The sequence below is a fragment of the Chlorocebus sabaeus genome, chromosome 3 (genome assembly GCF_047675955.1).
Source record: "Chlorocebus sabaeus isolate Y175 chromosome 3, mChlSab1.0.hap1, whole genome shotgun sequence".
NCBI lineage: Eukaryota > Metazoa > Chordata > Mammalia > Primates > Cercopithecidae > Chlorocebus > Chlorocebus sabaeus.
This window is the reverse complement of record NC_132906.1, coordinates 78,598,224-78,621,850: the sequence shown is the minus strand read 5'-3', so window position 1 is coordinate 78,621,850 and position 23,627 is coordinate 78,598,224. Positions and strand designations below refer to the sequence as shown.

The following is a 23,627-nucleotide window of genomic DNA, read 5'->3' as shown; positions in this document are numbered from 1 at the left end:
ACCCTGAAATCAGAAAGTTTGTATTGCCAGAGGAACAGCTACAACAGAGGAGGGGAGCTATTTTGTTTCTGAAATGAGACTTCTTCCTTCCAGTTCTATTCCTTCTTCCTGTATCTTTTCTCTTGGCCCAGATGCTCTTGCAGGGGCAGGACCTCTCGTGCTCTGCCTCTGCTTCCTGCTTCATTGGAGCCATGCATCTGGCTGTGGGCTCCTGAGAAAAGTAGGCCCACAGGTCCAAAAGTTTTGAGAGAGCATAAAAAGGCATATGTACCTCTTAACCTAAAATAAAAGTTAAAAGAAAAAATAAAAGGTACTTTGGTCAGGAATATAAAACACTATTTTCATTAAGAGTAGACAGGGAGATATTGCGCAGGAAATAGAAATAAGAAAAGAACTCTAAGACATTCTAATTTTTAACCTGATCTTAATGTCTACCAGCAAAGTAGGTCTGGAGAGGTGAGGCAGCTTGCTCAATGTTACACACCTAATCATTAGTAGAATTGGGATTCGAATTGACTAAGTCTAGGTTCTTTTCTCTGCACCATGTCCTTGAGTTAGGGTGAGGATTCATTGTAACATTGAAAATGAATTGTTCATTGAATAGGATAACTATCATATGAAATATAAATGCAAACACCAGACTCTGAAGTCTGATATACATGAATGATTTGGGGATTATTCAGTGTTATACAATGTGCCTATCATTGCCTCTTGCAATTAGAATGGATAAGCTATAGTTCACTGGGACATTTTTCCAATATGCATCTTGGAAGATGAACAGTCACTGTGTTAGAATATTGCCCTTGTGTCTTGAATGCAATGGCTCATTGCAGGCAGAGACCCAGGCAGCACCAACAGTTCAGGCTTTAGAGTTAAAAGTTGTTTCAAGCATTAGATGAACTAATTCATTAAAGATTTATTGATTCAGAATATTCAGGAGGAATGGAGTATGAAGTGAGGACAAGTCAATTGGCAAAAAAAAAAAAAAAGTCTACAATAAAATACTTTTGAAGAAATACAAATCAATTATTTTGAAGTAAAATAAGAAAAAGCAACCACTAAAATACTGCCAGATATATATATATATATACTGTAGGGCCTATTTTAATAACTGAATAATTTATCTGTAATTAGCAAATTGTTTACATGCAAATGGCACTGGAAAGCATTTGAAAATATTTTAGCACATTAAAAATGTGCTATTGAATCTCATTTATTTCAAACTTGGCATGCCAAACTTTTCTCTACAGAGAGTAGAGAGGTAAAATATAGTCTAGTTCTACTTAAATGATCAGAAAGTCTCATAGCAATAATGCTCTTCCCACTATAAGCAGTGATAATGATAGTAATAATAATTCATTTTCACTACTCATAGAGAGTCCATAAGTATTTTCTAGTTTGTGTCCCAACATACCTCTGTGCGGTGAGGACAAATAGAGGTTAAGGGACATGCCCAAGATCTATTAATAGCAGAAATTAAATTCTCAAGCCTAGAACCCAGGTTTTCTGATTCTCTGCTTTGTACCCTTCCATTCCTCTACAAGGCTTGCTAGGATGGAGCACAGTTTCTGGCTTAGGCTAGATGAGCTCTAATGTCATTTTGCATTCCCAAGGTCTCTATTTCTATGACTTTGAGTACTCTGACCTTAAAGTACATTGTGCATGGTACACGTATGTGCAATGAGGACTTAAACTTGCTGGATTTCAGGGACTCTGGATTGCCCTTCAGGGTGGTGTTTTCAGCATTTCATGGATCAGTACATGTGAATCCTTGTTGTTATGAGGTAGGCATAAATATACAAACTATCTTTGACTCCTTTTCCCAAACACTAGGTTTAATTTGTAAAGGAAACTGTGTCAAATATCCCTAAGCCATTCTAATGTCAAGGAAAAATGATAGCTCTTTATCTACAATTAACATGACTAAGACCTAGACTCAAGGGTAATCTTCTCTTCTCAAGCAACAATTACTGCAAGACCAGCTTTGGCAAGGATAGCAGAGACTCCAAAAGAATCTTGGAGATTAATTTGTTACAGAGAAACATATGCATGATAAGGAAAAGTCTTTATGCTGTTAACTTATTAATAAAGAGGAACCTGACACCGGTAAACATGCATTTATTGCTCAAGAATAGAGTCCATTTCACCTTATTTTATTCCTGTTTGCTTGCTGATATTAAGTTTATTACTGACCTTATTTATATTGACATAGATGCAATCTTAAATAGGGCTCACTTTGAAGTTACCTAGCAGCAAAACGTAGCCTTTTATCCTTTCTATACAACGAAAGGCCAACCTGTTCCACTGATTTGCACGCACATGCATGATGGTCTGGCCATAGCAGATTACGATGAACAGACCAACTAATAACTGATCAACAAGCAGAGTTGACCAACATGCCTGGAGAGGAAGAAAGAAGCCTGGAACTGTAAATCATGCTGTGAATAGATTAAGTGAACATTCCTTGAATTGTTCCATTGGTCTTTTATCATCTAGATTTTTCAGCTTAATTTCTCACCATACACATCTCTAGCCTAGACCTCCTGAACTACATTCTCACAGATGCTTCACCAATAACTTTCTTAACTTTATTACTACTATGAATAATCTTTTCTGGCCCCAAACACTCCCATCCTTCCTTCTCTCATTCACACACAGAATTTTGCTCATATTTAAAGATCCAGCTTATACGTTACATCCTCAGAGAAGCCTCAAGCAACCATACCCTCCTCTATATTCAATACTACTTTGGTCAAACCATTACTATAGTACTTATCATAATGTGTCATAATTACTTGACTAGCCAGCTCACGCATTAGACTATACATTCCTCATGGGCAGAGTCACTGTGTTATTCCTTGTCATATTTCTTCTACTCTTCGGTCACCTATACTTTACTTTTTACCCCTGCCAACATGCTTTCCACATCTTGCCTCCTGTTGGGTATAAAGTAGATGTTCTATAAATGCTTCTAGAATGAACCACAGTGGGAGTGGCCAATGGACAGCCAGGAGGCAAGGGGTGCATAGATTTGTGTATGATGAAAACTCTTTTAACATCATGTGTAGACCCAAAGTCTCTCCCTGACCTGTAATTTAGGCTGCAAACCGGAGTGCCTGCAGCTTTGTTTATCCTTTTAATGTGCAACACACTTAGATTTCAATGTCACATTAATCTGGGATATTAATTCCACCAGCACTTCTGATGGAAACTGTAATTTATATTACTGAAAAACCTTTCTGTGGCTTAATATTCAGAGGTGTGGGAATACAAATGATATTAAACATTAAGTTGGCAAAGAGGTATGAGCAAAGAAACTGTATGGTATAAAAATATAGGCCCCAAATTAAGACTATAACATTTCACAATTAAATCAGGATGAAATGAACAAGTATGATAGGTTGCGCATTAATCAGAAAGGATATAAACCAAACCAGACACATTTATCGCTTAAAAAATCCTCAACTCCCTAATGTGTCTATAATTATTAATTATTTATAAACAACACTGGAAGTGTTGACATTGTATATTCCTATAAAATGAAATATAAAATAATAATGCCTCAGTTTTATACATCCCTTCAAGTTAATGATGCAGTTTTAAAGGATCCTGTGAAGTTTTAGGTGAGCAGGCATTGAAGAACACACAGAAATGGTAGCTGTTTGAGGTCTCAGTCTCCTCTTTCCATTGAATACTCTTTTTGACAACCCCGTAGAGAGACAGTACGAAGTGGCCAACACAGTCATGAGATCTAACCCTGAAATGCCCCAAACTTGCTGAGTGACCCTGAGCAGGGTTTACATTTCTCTGCACCCCACATTCCCTATTTAAATAAATGGGCTAGACAAATTGGTCTTTATTTCCTTTCAACTTGAGTATTCGACCATTTCTATTTCTAACGTTTATTTTATTTGTGTTACCAGATCTTACCACTTACTCAGAGGAAAATGTGGGTGTTATGAAAAAATAAAAGATTTTCAATTTTTAACATATTTAATAGCTGCAAGTCATTTTTTTTTGTTTGTTTGTTTTACATTTTCACCAGTTGTTATCCTTCCAGCCTCAAGTAATAGAAAGTCTAACCTCATGGGAAAGTATTTTCCCATATAATAGGATACAGAGAGAATGCATGGGCTGAGGGCTGGATCAATGATAGCACTAAGGACCCGGGATCTTTCCATCTCTCTGCTCTGCTATCTTTGGCATCAGTCTCCTTTTCAGACTTACGGCAAGGTGGCTGGCCTAATTCCAAGGATACAATGGAGAATATCAAGACCAGACCCACAGTGTCACATTTCCTGTGAAGGTGTCATTCTACTTGAAGTTAACAGCCAAGAGCTCAGGCCAGTAACTTCTTTCTGTCACATTATCAGGGTAATTTGGCAAGTAGCCATTCAACATCTAGTAGGAGTCCAGTATGATGCCAGGAACTCTTAGTGACACAATGAAAAGAAGAATAAAGTAAAATGCATTCAGTTTTCACTATGAGATCATGATTAGTTCAGAAAATAAAGTATATCAGTTTTAAAGCCATAAAGCAACACAGAAACATTCTTTCCATGAAGATAACCAAGTCCTAGCTGAATCTCAGATATGGTTAGATAGTGTTACCTCATTCCCACTTACGCAACAGAAAAAAATGCCATGTGCATAAGTTCCACACTCACAGATGATTTTGGAAAAGAATTTATCATCACAGGCCACACTTAGCTTATTCTTGAAGTAATTAAAGCTCAGCAATGCGGAATTCACTTAAGATCGCAACCAATTGTTACTTGAGATATCCAGAATCAAATTTTCAGCAGGACAGAGTATACCATCAAAACATGACCATAGCTACTATAGATTAAAATATGTGGCATATAGTATGTATAATCCATTCCCAAACCCTGTGTTCTCAGATATGACCTGTTTTCTAAATGATAAATATTTCATTATGTTCTTTATGGTCTGAACATGAAATATGTGATGAAATTGAAATAATAATATATAGGCACTTGAATGTAAAGATTCAGAGAGCCAGCCGGGTGCAGTGGCTCACACCTGTAATCCCAGCACTTTGGGAGGCTGAGGCGGGCAGATCATGAGGTCAGGAGTTCAAGACCAGCCTGACCAACATGGTGAAATCCTGTCTCTACTAAAAATACAAAAATAAGCCAGCCGTGGTGGTGCATGCCTGTAATCCCAGCTATTCAGGAGGCTGAGGTAGGAGAATCGCTTGAACCCAAGACGCAGAGGTTGCAGTGAGCCGAGATCGTGCCATTGCACTGCAGCCTGGGTGACAGAGCAAGACTCCGTCTCAAAAAAAGATTCAGAGAGCCAAATGATGGTATTTCCTGAATACACTGAAGTGTGAATATATCACAGAGTATCTAACCACGTCACTCTCTTTCATACTTCTAACAATGCTGTAAGGAATACCCATGTACGTCCCTACTGAGCTTATGGGTAGCAGTTTGTGTTGGAACCTGGTAGTGGAACTCTGAGGTCATAAGACTGCACATTTTTCATTTTCATAAATGCTGCCAAATTACCTTCCAAAATGGCTATACAAATTCCCAGCAGCTGTATATGAAAGTTCTTGTTGCACTATATGCCCATAATTACACGATATAAGAAATTCTAACTTTCACCAATCTGGTGGGTGAGAAATGGCATCCCATATTTTCTTATGTGCTTCCCTGACTCTCAATTAGATTAAGCTCTGACAATTTCTTATCTGTTTGTAGGCCATGATAAGCCTTTCTACTTTGGAAAAAAATGCTCATTTGTTCTGATTGTTCATTTTTCTGTTGGGATATTTTCTATTTCATATTGACTCTATAAGTGTTTCATACATGTTAGATATATGTATGTATTCATGAAACATGTCCCAAATATATTCTTCCAGCTTTATTTTTAGTGAGTTTTATCACGTTTTTTATTTTTATGGAGTCATATTTGTTAATAATCTTTCCCCTAATGATTTGTGTTTTTGTCTTAAGATGACTCTTCTTTGAAAGAGGATGTGTGGGTAAAAAATTTTCTGATCCTCCAATACCTAGAAATGCCTGTATTTTATCATTACTCGTTATATAATAGAGTGATGCATATAGAATTTTTAGTTCAAAGTTACTTCCCCTCATATATTTTCATGTTATTTTTGTATCCAATGTTGCTGATGGGAAGTCTGATGCCAATCAAGTTTGCATACCTTCAAAAAAGTGGTCTCCTCCCACCTCAACCACCCCCTCTCTGGCAAATCATTATTTTCTATTTATGCTTAAAGCTCTGGAATGTTACAGGGATGTGATTATGAGTGGGTTTTTAAAAAGTAAATCTGAAAAACAATTTTTGCTCAGTACTTAGTGGGATTTTTAATTTAAGACTTGTGGGTATGGGGAGAAGGAAGAACTGTAGGTGAAGAAAAAAGAGAAGAAAAAAAGAAGAGAGAAGATGAAAGAAGCAGTAAAAGAAAAAAGGGAAAATGGAAAGCGATACTAAACAATGGTATCATTAATAAGACATATCCATCTATCTATACCTCTAATAAACTCTATGTACATTTTTTCAGTCTTTCCAAGTTTTTGCTTATGGAACATAGTTATTTTTGTTTGTAAAATTAGAGAGCCCTTTGAAGAGAAATTCCTGTTTTTTCCGGAAACCCTTAATTCCCGAGGAAAAATTGGATATATTTAAGAGTTATTTCTTCTGTTATTAGTCCCTATATTTCCAAATGATATGTTTATAATGTTATTTTTTAATTGATCAGTTTTTGACATGCGTGGGGTTGAGCCTTTAACTCAGTGACAACACTTTCCTTCCCTCCCCATTTCTCAATATGGTTTGTCATAAATTTGGCTTAGGTCAGTGAGCAGTGTTTACATTATTATGACTATTGTTTACACCACAGCTAAGTACTATCCTATAATTATGTTTAGTTTTTTGGTTCAACTTTTTCTCTTACAAGAGTTAATAGATTACACAGTTGTCTCATTGGGACTTCCCATTGCCCTTTCCCTGTGTTGGGTCTTTTCTTCGGTTTTATAATTCCTCTTTCAAGAATAACCTCATTTACTGAAGAATATCCTTTAATAGCCTTTTTTAAAGACTGTTTACTAGAGTCAAATATTTGAGTCCTGAACAAAATGTCTTATGTTTACTCTTTTGCTTGAAAAAGAGCTTTTCTGGGTCTTTTTTCCCAGAAAAAGAGAAGCTGAAAGAATTCTAAATTGAAAGTAATGTTACCTCATTCTGTAAGGTTTTCATTCATAGTCTTTTCAAAGGAGGTGCATTCCTTCAGTTCTAAAAAAAAAGTATCCGTTTATCTGATCATTATCTTTCAGTCTCTCTATTCTCTGCAATTCTTATCAACTGAACGCTAGCTTTCTGTATTGATTCTCTAATATTACTAATTTTGTCCTTCTATTACCCTTTGTCTTTTTGCTGGGAAATTTCTTTAATTTTCTCTCTCATTCCATTGAAACCTTTTTTTCAAGTACCATATATTTAAATCCAAAGAATTCTTTCTTTTTTCTCGACTGTTCTTTTTTACAGCATCCAGTTCTTACTTCAGAGATACAATGCTTTACGCTATGAGAATACTTATTATATGCATGAATATGCCTGATTATGTCTCTGTTTCCTCTGCATTTATATTTTCTGATTTGTTTTCATTATTTCATGGAGGATGCTCTTTTTAGATGTCTGATAATCCTTGTCTGTGAATTCGCATTTAAGGCTGAGGCTTAAGAAAGTCTTCTGGGGTGGTGAGGGGAAGTTTATTCTGTACATTGACAGGGCTTGTTGACTGCTGAACTTGAAGTGATCAGACTGTAAGCCAGGCTTTTCTTTAGGATACCCACAGATTTTAGAACCTTTAAGTCTCTCTTTTGGAGCCACTGAATTTGTTTCTCTGAGCTCCTGAATAGTAAACACACCTGGTCTCTGGTATACTAAGAGCTGAGGTCCTTTAATTCAGATTTTAAAGGTTCATTTATATCCCCTTTTAGTGTCATCTCTCCCATGCCACCTTCTGCATTTAGTATCCTTTAAACTGGGGCCTCTTGGTTTCAAACTTTTCAGAGAATATACCATTTCCAGTCACTGCCATGGAGTGGGAAAATGATACTAACATGGTTGCTATGGGTGAGGAAGGGCACTTGGGATACCTGTCCTGTCCTTTACCCTACCTTTTTTGGGATCTGAGGATCTAAATGGTGAACATTTCAAGCAAGTCTGTGGGGCAAACTGGATCACTCCTCGTTAGTATCCCCTTCTGTTACTTTATATAAGTTTAAATATGTACTTTTCTGCTAAATTAACTACCACTTCTCCACTCAATTTCTTCCAAAGTTTGTTCAAGTGTCTTCTCAGCTATTGCCTCCTCTCCTGTTATCTAGGTTCCTGTGGGTTAATGCCCCATTAATTCCTTTACTCTCATTTGAGAAGGTTTTAGAAGGGGAGAGAGATAAATGTGTGTGGCCAATTCACTATGTCAAGCAGAAGTCCTGAGCTCTCCATGTTTGAGATCTTCCTCACTCTCACACACGCAAGTTTATGTACTGTAGCTGCAGCTGTAATGTCACCATGGTCTCTGATCTTGTTCCTCAAGCATTCCACCTGCCATAGCACTTCTAATTTCTTCTCCCATCACAGACACAGGTGAAAGAGAATGCTTTTATTCTGCAAACGCACATGGAAAATAGATACCGTCTCATGGATTTAGTAGGAAATTTGGTTACTATGAGTGTTTTAAATCACTTGGGTTTTCTGTTTATTCCAGTATTCCTCTATTTGAGGACTACTCCAGTGGTCAATTGTGTACTTATTTAGGGTCATGAGGAATATCTTGTGTAAAACTAGAGATGAGGGAAGAACAAGTGTAGTTAGATCATGTGCCATTTCTGCTAATCTAATTAAGGAGCTCTTTGTTTTAGATTTGCCCAGGTCATTTCATGGAGAAAGGATCCCACATTCATTCTTATATGACCTTGTGCTTTTTTTTCTTTGTATTTTCATGTATATATTGCTATGGTTTTAGGAGTCACTCCTAGTCAAATAGGGAATTTCTTCAGGTTTTGTGACTAAATGATGCTTAAGCAGTGTGCCAATGAGACATTCATTATGCAAGGTGCTAAGGCAAAGCACCCAATGATCTGTGAAGGAAATAGAACTTCATCTTTGGTATTTTAAAAGTACTTTCCAAGACAGATTATAGCAGATCACCACAAAGGGGAAAAAATAGTGTCAAGTAATTTTATAAGACAAAAGAGTTGCAAGTATGTGCTATCTCCACTTAAAAACACATAACTGCATGCAGTCTGGGTTGTTCCCAAGCAAAGAGTTCCTGAATAGGTAGAAGAAAAGTTCTACAAAATGCATCAGCCAGAAGTACTGTGCTAAATTGCCTAATTACTCATGCTCTATGGAAACTTTCAAAATGCAGCTGGCACCACTTGCTGAACTTGTTACTTCATTTTCAATTGCAAGGAACAAGTAATTTATTTGTCTTATTTAGGGTGACTGAAAAATGAGTAAGGTCATAAAGTAGATATGTATCATTATCATTTATACCTGAAGGGGCTGTGACCAATTATATCATTTCCTGTTATCTGCAAGGCAACAAATAGAAGCGGGAGAAAAGTCTAGAAGGTATTTGCAGACAGGCTGACCGGATCCATATGGCATGAGCCTCAGGCTTGGTGCTAAGACAGTAAGATGAAAGTGGGTAAGAAGGTGTACATGACAGGTTGATTTGGCTCATTTGTCTTCCAAAAACCTATCAACATAGAGATTATATCATCAAGAAAGGTGACGAATTTTGGCATCAGGCATGCCTTCCACAACATGGCCATTAGCAAGTCACTTAACCTTATAGAGTGACATGATTCTGCAGGACAATCCCAGGCTCCCTGTGTCACCCATTACAGCTTTTGCCAGTAAGGCCTGCCCCACTGTGGCCAGCCTTTTCTTTCTCTTTCTTATATACTTGGGATTTTTCCTCACAGTAACTTGAAATGTTGATCTTCCACTGCTGCAAGACTTTTTCAAGCATAAAAGTAAATATCTAAAGATAGAGCAGCTTTCTCAACTTTTAGAAATAAAAGACAAATGAGTCTTCATTCTAAAGGAGCAGAGACCAAAAAATAATAACTGTCAAAGAAAAACAAATCCTGCTACTCTGTTACCACCTATGAAACTTGGGGTTCAATTTACTCTGTTACCATTTATGATACCTGGGGTTTGATTTCTTTTTAAGTTTATTTCTCTCCTTTATGATATGACATACTGAAGTGTAATAGGTTCACCATTTAACCAGGAATAGGGTCTGAGACAATGTGATGGAAATCCAGCCTTGCCTAAGCCACAGCCAACCTATGCCATGGATTCTTTTTATTAAAATATCTATGTAAGAGGATTAGAAGGTTTGATTTATTAGAAAAATTAACTTGGGGTCAAAAGAAAATACGGTGTAAGTTGAATTGCTAACTGGCTTTCCAGCCTTGGACTTTTTTTTTTTTTTCCTATTTCTGCTGACTGGCTCCATTGCTCAGCGTAGGCCTACTTTCAGGGAGCAGCCTTCTCTTTCTTAGCCAGCCCTCAGAAACCTGACAGTTTCCATCTGGATCCCTCATCTCAGCATTTGCTGCTTTCTTTCTCTCCTGTCCTGACCTTCTAAGAGCCACAAAGCAAGCACCTCTTCCAGAGACGCTTTCAGAGCTCTAACATCCCTGACTGTTCCACAGAGGGCTCCTAGATCCTGACTTCTGGGTGACAGACGCCGATCCCAGGCAAACCTTCCTCCTGCACGTTGCATGTACGTGATGAAACACAGTTGATTATTTTACCGGAACTCAGTTGCTAGAACTTTTTTTTTTAATGTTATGATTCTGAAAAAAAAAAGACCCAACTTGCTTTGTCAGTCCTTTGGCTCTAGATTTTAAACATCTGAACGGTGAAGAGCAATGTGATAAACAGTTTAAAATTATTAATTATTATTAATATTGTCTCTGATGCTCGGCATATTATTATTTTTTCAACTTTTATTTTGGTTTCTGGGGTTATATGTGCAGGTTTGTTATGTGGGTATACTGCGTGATGCTGAGGTTTGGGGTATGAATGATCCTGTCACCCAGGTACTGAGCATAGTACCCAATAGTTTTTCAACACTTGTCCCCCTTCTCCCCCAAGTAGTCTTTAGTGTCTATTGTTGCCATCTTTATGGCATGACTACGTATTGTTTAGCTCCCACTTATAAGTAAGAACATGACGTATTTGGTTTTCTGATTCTGTGTTAATTTGCTTAGGATAATGGCCACCAGCTGCATCCATGTTGTGGCAAAGAACATGATTTCATTCCTTTTTGGCTGTGTAGCATCCCATGTTGTATATGTACCACATTTTGTTTATCTATCCACCATTGAGGGGCACCTCAGTTGATTCCATGTCTTTGCTATTGTGAATAATGCTCCGATGCACATACTCACGCATATGTCTTTTTGGCAGAATGACTTCTTTTCTTTTGGATATATACCCAGCAATGGGATTGCTGGGTCAAATGGTAGCTCCGTTTAAATTTATTTGACAAGTCTCTAAACTGTTTTTCACAGTGACTGAACTAATTTACATTTCCACCAACACTATATAAGTATTCTCTTTTCTCCACAGCCTTGTAAGCATCTGTTATCTTTTGACTTTTTAGTAACAGACATTCTGACTAATGGGAGATGGTATCTCATTGTGGTTTTAACTTGCATTTATCTGATGATTAGTGATGATGAGCATTTTTTCATATGTTTGCTAGCTGCTTGTATGTCTTCTTTTGAGAAGTGTCTGTTCATGTCTTTTGCTCATTTTTTAATGAGGTAATTTGTTTTTTGCTTGTTTAAATTCCTTATAGTTTTTGAATATTAGACTTTGACAGATGCATAGTTTGTCAATGTTTTTTTCCCCATTCTATAGGGTGCCTGTTTACTCTGTTGATAATTTCTTTTGCTGTGCAGAAGCTCTTTAGTTTAATTACACCCCACTTGTCATTTTTTGTTTTTATTGAAATTGCTCTTGAGGACTTAGTCATAAATTACTCCCAAGATCCATTTCCAGAATGGTGTTTCCTAGGCTTTCTTCTAGGATTCTTAGAGCTTGAGGTCTGACATTTAAATATTTACTCCATCTTGAGTTAAGTTTTGTATACTGTGATAGGCAGGGGTTCAGTTTCATTCTTCTGCATATGCCTAGCCAGCTATCTCAGCATCATTTATTCAATAGAAAGTTCTTTCTCCATTGCTTGTTTTGTTGACTTTATCGAAGATCAGACGGCTGTGGGTGTGTAGCTTTATTTCTAGGTTCTCTATTCTGTTCCACTGGTATATATGTCTGTTTTTATACCAGTACCATGCTGTTTTGCTTACTGTAGCCTTATGGCATAGTTTGATGTCAGGTAATGTGATGCCTCTGGCTTTGTTTTTTTGCTTAAGATTGCTTCACTCTTGTTGGGTTCTATACGAATTTAGAATAGTTTTTTTCTAGTTCTGTGAAAAACGGCATGGGTAGCTTGATAGAAATAGTGTTGAATCTGTAGATTGTTTTGGACAGTATAGCCATTTTGATAATATTACTGGTTCTTCCAATCCATGACATGAAATGTTTTCTCATTTGTTTGGGGCATCTATGATTTCTTTCATCAGTGTTTGGTAATTCTCCATGTAGAGATCTTGTAGAAATCTTTCACCTCCTTGGTTAGATGTATTCCTAGGTATTCCTATATTTTGCAGCTATTGTAAATGGCATTGCATTCTTGATTTGGCTCTTAGCTTGGTTCATTATTGGTGTATAGTAATGCTACTGATTTTTTTGTACATTGATTTTGTATCCTGAAACTTTACTGAAATTGTTTATCAGTTCCAGGAGCCTTTGGCAGATTCTTCAGGGTTTTCTATGTATAGAATCATATCATCAGTGAAAAGAGATAGTTTGACTTCTTCTTTTCCTATTTGGATCCATTTTTACTTCTTTATCTTGCCTGATTGCTCTGGCAAGAACTTACAGTACTGCGTTGAATAGGAACGGTGAGAGTGGGCATCCTTGTAATGTTCCAGTTCTCAAGGGGAATGCTTCCAGTTTTTCCCTGTTCAGTATAATGTTGGCTATGGGTTTGTCATACATGGCTCCTCTTATTGTGAGACATAGTGTATTATTTTTAAAGAGCTACTATTTACTGAACACTTGCTAAAAGCTTGATACTAAGAGTTTACATATAATAAACTATCTCTCATTTAATTCTTATAAGATAATATTATTATCATAGGTAATTGAGCTACATGTCTAACACATGGCCACTAATAAACACAATGTACATCTCTGAACCGAAACAAGCACATTCAGGGGGCCCACACGCAAAGCCCCACACTAGCATTTTCTACAATGAATAACATACCCATACTTTATTTAGTTGCTTACATAGCTTCAGGGTTGTTGCCGACTATAAGCCTGTAGATGGCCTGAGATGAAATTCTCATAGATCTCAAATTAGGAATATGCACAAAGGAGCCATAAATACATGTGTTTTGATTAGGATGATAATAATTAAAAATATAATTGTATGAATGGTCATAGGTAATACTGATTAAACCAATTTAATAAAGCCCCCATCACCACTCCACTAAAAATACATTTTAGCATCTTGATGATTTGATCAAAGATTGCTATATTGCAATTCCCAGCTGCACAAAACCTATTCTCAAGCATGATCATTATAATCTTTTGCTTTATTAAACATCTGAAAGGAATGGCATAATGGTCCTTCAAGGACAGCTCCATTAAGGAAAAAAAAAAAAAAAGAATAATCTACAGTATAATGTGTTTAAAATGCTTTTTAAAATAGTGTTGTCATTAAGGTGATCAGCACCTGGGTTATTCTCATTGAAACAGCCTGAGGTCTGCTTGATTAAAGAGACAGCTACACCCCTTTTTCCTAGCCCATTAAATGAACCAAAGATATAATCTACACATACCTTCACGTGTTTTAGCTTCATTAGAATGGAATCTCCAAATACCAGCTAGATATCAGTGGAATAAACTAGGCTGGGAAAGAGAGAGATTAGGATGATATGTAGCTTTATTGACTAATAAAGTTTAATTGACTGTCCGGGCATAGTGGATCACATATGTAATCCTAGCACTTTGGGAGGCCAAGGTGGGCGGATCACTTGAGGCCAGGAGTTCGATACCAGTCTGGCCAACATGGTGAAATCTCATCTCTACTAAAAACGCAAAAATTATCCAGGTGTGGTGGGGGGTGTCTATAGTCCCAGCTACCAGGGAGGCTGACACATGAGAATCACCTGAACTTGGGAGGCAGAGGTTGCAGTGAGCTGAGATCACACCACTGCACTCCAGCTTGGGTGACAGAATGAGACTCTGTCTCAATAAATAAATAAATAGATGGATGGATGGATAGACAGATAGATAGATAGATTGATTGATTATATAGATTCTGACTTAAAATTGGTTAAAATGGCTCCAAAATTCAGTTGATGCTAGCAGAGCTTCCTTCTGAAGTCGAAATATGATTTTTTTAAAAAAAGCACACCATTCTACAACTTTTGTTGGCCAAAATTATATCAGGCATTCAGAATGAATCTTGTCCAACAGTTAATTAATATTCACCAATCTGTGTGTGAGATTACAAGTAGAATTCTATAAGTTTAAAAAATAAATAATAAGAGTGATAAAATTTACATTTCTATAATGACTGGAGATTTACAAACACTTTTCTTATCCATACTATTTTAAAAAGCTCACATCGACGTTACAATTCTCATTCTTAAAATGAGGTTTGAAATGGTTATGTGACTAGCCTGAGACAAGGGACCCTAAATTGCTACAAAGAAAACAAAAAAAAATTCCAACAAGGCTTACAACTGACCCTGAGCTCTATTATCTTTTTTGAGTTACAAGTTTCCTCTTACCCGACACTTGCCATACTGCCCAAATTCTTCAGAACATTATTACATGTCTTGTAAATGAATCTGTAAATGGTTTGTGAAAAATGATCCTCTTATAGCTCAGCAGGCAGCCAGCAGTGATAACTGTTATCTACCTGCTGTGAGACTTAGGGCAAGTTAGTAAATCTCTCTGAGACTTCACTTTCTCCTCTTTAATGTCAAAATAATAGTATATGCTTGCATTTGAGAGAAATCAATAAAATACATGTAAGAGACACTCTCCCAGAACTTGGCACATGGTACATTCTCAAAAGCCACCTATTTAAAATGCATCTCAATTTGAGCATTATCAAAACCTAGGTGATAATTAAAGCTGTAACTGTACTTTTTTTCCCCAAAGAATGGGTTGTTGGAAAAGTATGTTTGGATGACACACTTATTTTATAAAATAAGAATTTAAAGAGCATTGAGGAGAAGCTAGAGATAAAAAAGCAAGTAGGTAAAGGCTAAAGAGAATCAAAAAGAAGAATTTAAAGAAAAAAATGATAACTACACATACACACTTATCAGCCTATTGATGATAACTGGACAACCCAAAGCAGATAGACAATTTATATACTTATTTACCCCTCCTGCTAACCCTGTGAGATAGCTATTATTGTTATTGTCATTTTACAGAAAAGTAAATTGAGGGACAGAGAGGTTAACTATCTTGCCTAAAAACACAGCCAGTCAGTGACAACCTTAACTGTCTGACTCCAAAGTCAATGCTCTTATCCCTTCTTATTCTGCTCCTGGTCTAAGCTAGGAGTCGAAGGCAGCAGAGAGATTGAGTGGGTACTGAAAATACTGTTATCATGATGGAGGATGTCTGTCTTGAAGGCATAAACTACCCAAGGGTACCACGGACATACCCAGCCCCATGCAGCAGTTCACTAAGCGCTTGGGATGATGAGACCTCAATGTAGATATCCTTATTCTTCATGTATTTGCAAAGATTGTTGAAGGATCACTTAGGTTGAGAGGCTGAAAGACACAAATTTTCCCAGCGATCCAGTCCAAACCTTGGGCATGTGAGGACTGTCCTTTCATGGAAAGATCAGGAAGGTCTGAGTTGGCTGGGTTTTCTCATTGGTGTGGGGTCTTTCATATTTTTTCTTTGGATATTCTTTTCTCTCCTTACTCGTAAGACCACCATTTCAGCTCATCAATCAGTGGCTGCACAGGTGTCAGAACCTAAGGGGTGGAGCCCTTCAGCACTAGCTCCTGTTGGTAACAGTTCAGACCTGGTTGTGCCATTGTTAGTCGTATGAGCTCAGATGAGACATTTAACCTTTGTTAGTACACCTTCATTTATGAAAATTGATACGAGACCCACCTCACAGGTACTTGCAAGGGTACAATGAGCCTATACATGTGAAAATATCCAGTACTTGATACACATCTGTTGAATCTGGATTTCAGTAGCAAATATTACTTATGAACAGCCAGACTGGCTGTTTTTAGAAGCTCACAGTTGGTGAATACATCTGAACTTTAAAGATGGCCTATAAATCATGTGGATTAAGTGTTTCAAAAAATTGGAACTGACATCAGATAGAGGGCCATCTCTTTGCAGCATACCCAACAATGGCACTTTGCTGTAGCTGCTACTGCCGACAAAAATGAGGGCAGCCGAAATATCCTGAGCCATGATTATATAGCATTAATGTCACTTGTAGCACTCGAAACTGCTTTTCTGTCATTCTTATGAGTAATGACTCACCCGTGCTTGGGCTACAGTTCCTATTGTTTGCTCTTCTCATAGAAGTGGATGGTTGGGAATACACACAAAAGAGTGGGAATCAAAATCAGAATAAAAACTGCCTCAACTGTATTGCATAGTCCAAACAAGCCTCATCAACCAGTATTAAAATGCATTCATCTTTTCAAAACAAATAATTTTCCTAATCAGCTCAAAAGTACATCCAAACAGGATTTCTTTTTTAATGGTCAAGGGGTAATTCCACTTGACAAATGTAAACATCATGAGTTCTGGCCAAAGCTTCAAACAAATTTAAAGGTGTTGGTTTAGATACCCATTTCCAAGAATGAGTTTCTAAGAATGGGTGTAAAATCTAAATAAAATATTGCTTATGCTGAAAAATAACTTTATTTTAAAGTTAGAAATATAAGGACCATAATGTAAATGACCTAGTTATATACTAGCTAGTACCACACAACTAGCACTAAAACCTAAATCTCTTTCCTCCAAGTCCAGCGGGGTTTCTTCTTTTAAGTTGCATAAATACAGAAGCATGAAAACCTAAAGCTATTCCAATATTTTATGAACAACCAGCCCCCTCCTATTCTAACACCAAGGAAAGCCATGCTGTACCTTTCTCCAAATTTAAAAGTAGCCTTAGGAAGGACACATGGTCAATAGTGGGTTGATCAAAAATTCATTTTCACCGTGGTAAGAGTGGTTTAGATTCAAGAAGCTAAAGCTTAGGGCCACCTTGACCTTCAGACTCTTCCTGAAACTTTCCATTTCCCCTTAGTTCATATGCACAGGAGATCAAGATACAGTGATCTATGATGCTAACTTAAGGTGGTTGAGATTCTGGGGAAATAAATTGTTCCAAGCAATTTTCCTGCTAAAAAGTCCAGAATTTATTGTCTCTGGCTAGCATTTATTGTCATTGACATCTGCGAAGATTTTCAGACAAGAATGTATTGTCTTCCACATCTCGCTTCAGTTCAGTATACTGTATCCTATATAGAAGTTTTTTTTTTTTTTTTAAGAACCATCTGTTTAAAGTGTCTTTATTAATTCATTTTGGTATATTTTTTGACACGTCTACAAATTACAGATCATAAAGTTTCTAATAACAAAGTTGTTCATAGAGCTCTAGGCAGAACCCAACATGAGTGTCTAAATATAGAAGTGATATTTACATCTATACTCAAGTAATTCATACATAATATAAACCACATTTGCTAACACCAAGAGCATGTTGTAGACAAGCCCTGATAACACCAAATACAATGCAGCTGTAGGTTTTCCATCATTAAGCCTTAGTAAGCTCTGCCATAAGGCTGTAATTTTAGTGTCATTACATATCTTAATCTTATGGTGTTCTTTAAAAATATCATATTTAACTTGAAATTTAAGGCAAATGATTGTTTGAAAATATGGACAAAGCCCACTATTCCCTACTGTGAACCATTTGACCACTTGTCCTGAATAATTAGGTCTAATGCTTTGTATCGTGTTAATAGAGAAATAAAAAATGTATATATTTATAATGTACAACATGATGTTTTGAAAATGTATACATTGTGAAATAGCTAAATCACACTAATTAACATACACATTATCTCACTTACTTATCAATGTTTTGTGTTGAGAACACTTAAAATCTACTCTCAGCAATTTTCAAGTATACAGCATCCCACTTTACTCTGCAGATTATAGAACCACGTGTGTATGTAGGTATGTATGTATGTATGCATGTGTGTATGTATGTACATATGTATGTATGTATGTATTGAGACAGGGTCTCACTCTGTTACCCAGACTGGAGTGCAGTGGCATGACCACAGCTCACTGCAGCCTCAACTTCCTGGGCTCAAGCAATTCTCCCACCTCAGCCTCCCAAGTATCTGGAACTACAGATGTACAACACACACCTAGATTAATTTTTTTATGTTTTGTGGAGACATAGATCACTTGAGCTCAGGAGTTGGTCTTGAACTCCTGAGCTCAAGTGATCCACCTGCTTCAGCCTCCCAAAGTGCTGAGACTATAGGCATGAGCCACTGCACCTGGCCATATAGAAATTTTCAATCCCCACACTACAGTAAGTACCAAATTGTCTTTTCCAAGCTCATGAGGGGAAATACAAAAAGGAGACTGCACTATGGTCCTGCGCTCCATGCCTGGAGGAAGGTGTGGGCTGCTGACACAGAGGAGGAGCTCCGATGCTCAGTGGCAGATGAAAATGGGATTTTGTGCAATGTTACCCGTTCCTTCTTTGACCCCGATGGTCCACAGATAAGGAGATTGTGCCCAGATTCTTCAGCAGAGAAGCAAAATAAAAAGTTATTTATACAGTGACCATTGGTTTTGTTATAGCAGACACAGGGGACTTCTGTCAGCTTTTATTTTAAGCTGTTTACATTCTGAAAATGGATATTAATGGATGTATGCACTTGATTAAATATGATACTCTTATTCATCTTAACTGGTGACTTCTGTCCTATGTATAATACCATTTTTACATAGAGATAGATAGATGAGTTTTAATTATTATACAGCAACAAGATAAGATATCTTCTCCGTGAAACTCTCACCTCTTGATTTGGTAACGTGCTTTCCTGACTGTCATCTATTCTGAATGGTTGTGTCTCTGTTTCTCTCTCCTGCTCCTTGTTTTCCTTTTGTGCCTTCAATGAATATGAAAGCCAAGGTTCTGACCTCTCTTCTGTCTCAGTCCCTAGCACATCCCCTGAGCTGTGGCACCACATTCTAATTGCCTGAACGTGTTCACATCTATTTCTAGCTAGCTGCCTAATCAACCTTCTATTTGTACTTCACTCTTCTGCATTCATTACCTCACACACACGTGTGCGCGCACACACACACACACTCACACATGCACACACAGACTTCCCTAATGTGATTTATCATACCAGTAGTCTCTGAGTCGGCTGGATTCAAAACAGCAGCCATCTTTGATTCCTTTCTTTCCCTCATCAAGTTGTTACCCTCACAGCACTTCATGATGCTCTCACAATTGCCTGTGTTCTGACATGCTTTTCTTCCTTAAGTGCCCATTTAATTTACCCTGTGTAAAACTAAGCACCTCCTTCATTGTATTAGTCTTGCATAAAATATTCAAGAAAGCTCTGGAACTACCACCTGAAGCTTCAACGTAATTTAGTGGAATTAATCTGACACTTAGGCTCTACCACATGTGGGCACATCTGTGCAGCGCCACATTTCAGTTCCAACCTTGTCTCCTTGTCCTAAATGCCAAGAGAATGCTTTCCTATCTCTTTCCTCCGCCTAATACCTTGCTCTGTACCTACTGAAAGTCAATCTCCAAGGTTCAACTCAAGGAAGGGCTCCTCTAAGAAACCTTCCATAAACACTCCTGGAGCCCTATCTTTCTGCCTCTAGACAGCTGTGGTCTTCCGGACCACTCATATCCCCTCCACCACTTAGCATCTCGACTTGGGCTTATTCACATCCTTTTCATACCTCAGCACCATAGCGTCCACATCTTGAAGATGCGGACTCTGACTCATTGACCACTGGAGCCCTCAGAGAATGTAACTTAATGCACACTGTAACTCGTATGAGCACATAGTAGGTGCTCAGTCAGCATAGGCTGAATATTGAGCAATGGGCATTTGAATCCCTAGGAAGGGGCTGTAAGCCAGGAATAGAAGGACCACAATGTAGAACTGAGAAAAGATAAGGAAACACACTGTGCATGTGGGGAATTACACAGACTCCTTCAAAAACACCGAGCTTCACCAGGTACACTATCTCCAGTCACTCCAAGGTCCCACACCCCAGGGAGGACTTGCTGATCCTTAGGGTCAGATGTGTCCTTTCTCTGCCCCTACCTCACTCCTCTCCCTGCAGGTAAACAACTCAAACCCCTGTAAGACTCCAAGGGCATTTGCTATAATTTCAGTCATTATAACTGGACTTCTCTCTTCTTCTGCCTGCACTCCAGTTCTGGTAGCTGGATTCCTTTGCTTTATGCTGAGGTTCTGCCTTAGTAATCCCCTTCCCCCTGTCCTCAGAACTCTGGATTTCGGTTTGTGCTTCTCAGTACCATCCTCATACTTCCTCCAGTATGTACTCTCACCTTTGAACCTAAGCTAGGTGTCCCCTACCTGCTGAAGCAACCCTTGATGCCAAATGCCTGCCTCCTGTGAAACTGCTGCCAAGCTCCACCACTATTACTCCTTACTAGGAAGCTCTCCCTGTGCTAGCTCTTGCCGGCCTGGATGTCCAGCTTTGGCAGTCCCACAAGACTTGCATCAAGAGTGGGCAGCAGGATGATATCCACAGTGCCCATAGCCCCCAGGTGGGAAAGTCTCAATTAGGACCCCGAACCCTTACCCTCTGACCCTTCCACTCTAGCTGACCTGGCTCTGACCACAGAGGTGACCATCTACAAAAGGCCGGCTGTAGAGAACCCAGAAACACCCAGAACAAACAGTGTGTCACCTTCAGAGTAGTTGGGGTCAGCTGCTGTCCATAGCTACCCCTCTGTTGATCTTATTAATCAGGATGCAAGACAATGGGCCTGTCCTCAGGTGATCCTATGAGGCTGTTGTCAGAAAAATACAAAAGAGCTTCAGAAAACTTAAACATTTTTAAGAGCAAGGACATTAAAAATATCATCCTAAGCCTCTGTACTTCTGTATAGGTGTAATAGCATGCATCTAAGCAATAAATACGTGTACACTGAATTGCTCCAAAACCATGGAAATAAACCAAATTCCATTTTTAATGCACACAATAAACTTTTTCCCTAGGATATCAGTTCAGATTGCTCTAACTTTTAAAAAAATAACAGCTGACTTATTCTATATTCCTATAGCTCAGAATAAATAGATCAACTAACTTTAAAGTTGGCAGGTTTACAGTTCTCCCAGAGAAGAGAAATTAAAGCCAAACTGAAGATAAAAAGTAAGTATTTTTATATTTATGAAGTCTTAAAATTACAGAGCTGAACATACAAGGTCAATACAGAGCTGGCACAGAGCTGAGCGCAATGATTCCCACATTAGCCTTATTTCCTCAAGTGAGAAAGCGTGCTCCGGGGGGTGGTGATGTGTGCTGAGCAGTAGGCGAGGATGGCTGTGGTTCTGAGGCTCTGTGCAAACTTTGCATCCTGAGTAAACATTTACAGTTAAATCCCCAACTCAAGGCTCTGGCTAAATCCCTTCCTAAAATTAGGTCAAAATGTGAATTGTGAAATACAGTGCTCTCTGGAGTATTTCTGAATGACAGTGTCTTTATTTGTTACTTACTTTGTGTTTATTTTTCTGTGTATTTGTGGTTTTTATCCCCCTGCCCCCCAAGAGTAAGCTCCACAGGACAAGGTCCATGCTTTTCTTCTCTATAATCCCAGTGTTGAATACAATGTCTGCCAATGACAGTTTCTCAATAAAAACTTGCTGAATGAATACATACATTTTCATTCTTACTATGACCTCCTCAAGGGAACTCACCAACCCTTGCACCCATCTCAATGCTCAGAAAGAAGAAAAAACTCTGTCTGTTCCTTAACTATAGAAGGACATCCAGGCACTGTGACGTAAGGTGTCACTTTCAAAGGTAACATTTTATTTGATCACTTTGAGAGCCTGTCTCCAAACCATGGAGAAAGAATATTAATCTTCCTTGTATTTGTCTCTCTGATCACTAGAAATTTATTAACATTTAATTGTCTTGAATTTGAATTTGGTTTTCAGGAAACTTCAAAGAATTAGCATACTCTGAGAAAACCCTTGTAAGATATTAATTTTTGATCTCAAAGGGTAGTTAATTTAGGTTGTTTACATGACAGATTTGGACAGAGTTAAAGGTTAAATTCTACCTTTGAAGTCTAAAGATAACTGACAGTTGATGTTAATAATTTTATAAATTACTGAAACTATGATTAGAATTGTCTAAATATCTCATGCTAGTAAAAGTGTCATATCATCCTACTCACTCTCCCTGGGAGATGACCTGACTTTTGAATTTTCATTACCCCTAAAATTATCAGCTTCAAAACAGCATTTATGAAAAGAAATTAACATAAACATTTAAATGAGGTTTTTCTGAAAAGTTACTTGCTCATCTAAAACTGAAAGTCAACAATGAAATTACTTAAATTAATCATTCCTCCCTTCACTCAACACATAATTATGCCAAGTTTTGAATATACAAACAAAAACCAAAAAAAAAAACCAACATAAAATATTGTCCCTATATTTAAGGAGTCTACTGCAGAAATCCATTTTTATTTGTTGATCTAATAAGTACTGGTGACAAAGATGGCATGGCTTCGGTCCACATTAGGCTTGAAGGTTCACAAGGCTGGGAGCATGTGTTAGTCTGTTTTGCATTACTATAAAGGAATGCCTAAGACTGGGTAATTTATAAGGAAAAACCTTTATTTGGCTCACAGTTCTGCAGACTGAACAGACATGGCACCAGCATCTGCGCAGCCTCTGGTGAGGCCTCAGGAAACTCTTACTGATGGTGAAAGGTGGAGGAGGATCAGGCATGTCACATGGCAAGAGAGGGAGCAAGAGAGAAGGAAGGGGGTTCCAGGCTCTTTTAAACAACCAGCTCTCGTGAACTGATAGAGTGAGAACTCACTCATCACCAGGAGGACAGCACAAAACCATTCATGAGGGATCCACCTCCATGACCCGAACATCTCCCACTAGGCCCCATCTGCAACATTAAAGGTCACATGACATGCAATTTGGAGGGGACATACAACCAAACGCTAACAGACCACATCCATAATGCTCACCATTGAATCGCTAATATGAGAAGCATAACAGTAACAAGTATGTATTAATGTGTGATGCTTTTAAAGGCATTGTTGTTGCAGAAAGGCAGATGTGGAAATAGAGAACATACAATGTGACAAGTGAGATGAAAAAAAAATGTACATGGTGCATCATTGCCAGGAA

At 37.9% G+C, this 23,627-nt stretch overlaps 1 protein-coding gene across 1 annotated transcript in view; it reads right to left on the bottom strand.

Moving 5' to 3' along the window:
• Positions 1-23,627, bottom strand: part of HS6ST3 (heparan sulfate 6-O-sulfotransferase 3) — a 737,965-nt gene that overhangs the window by 256,886 nt on the left and 457,452 nt on the right. The window lies entirely within an intron of this gene.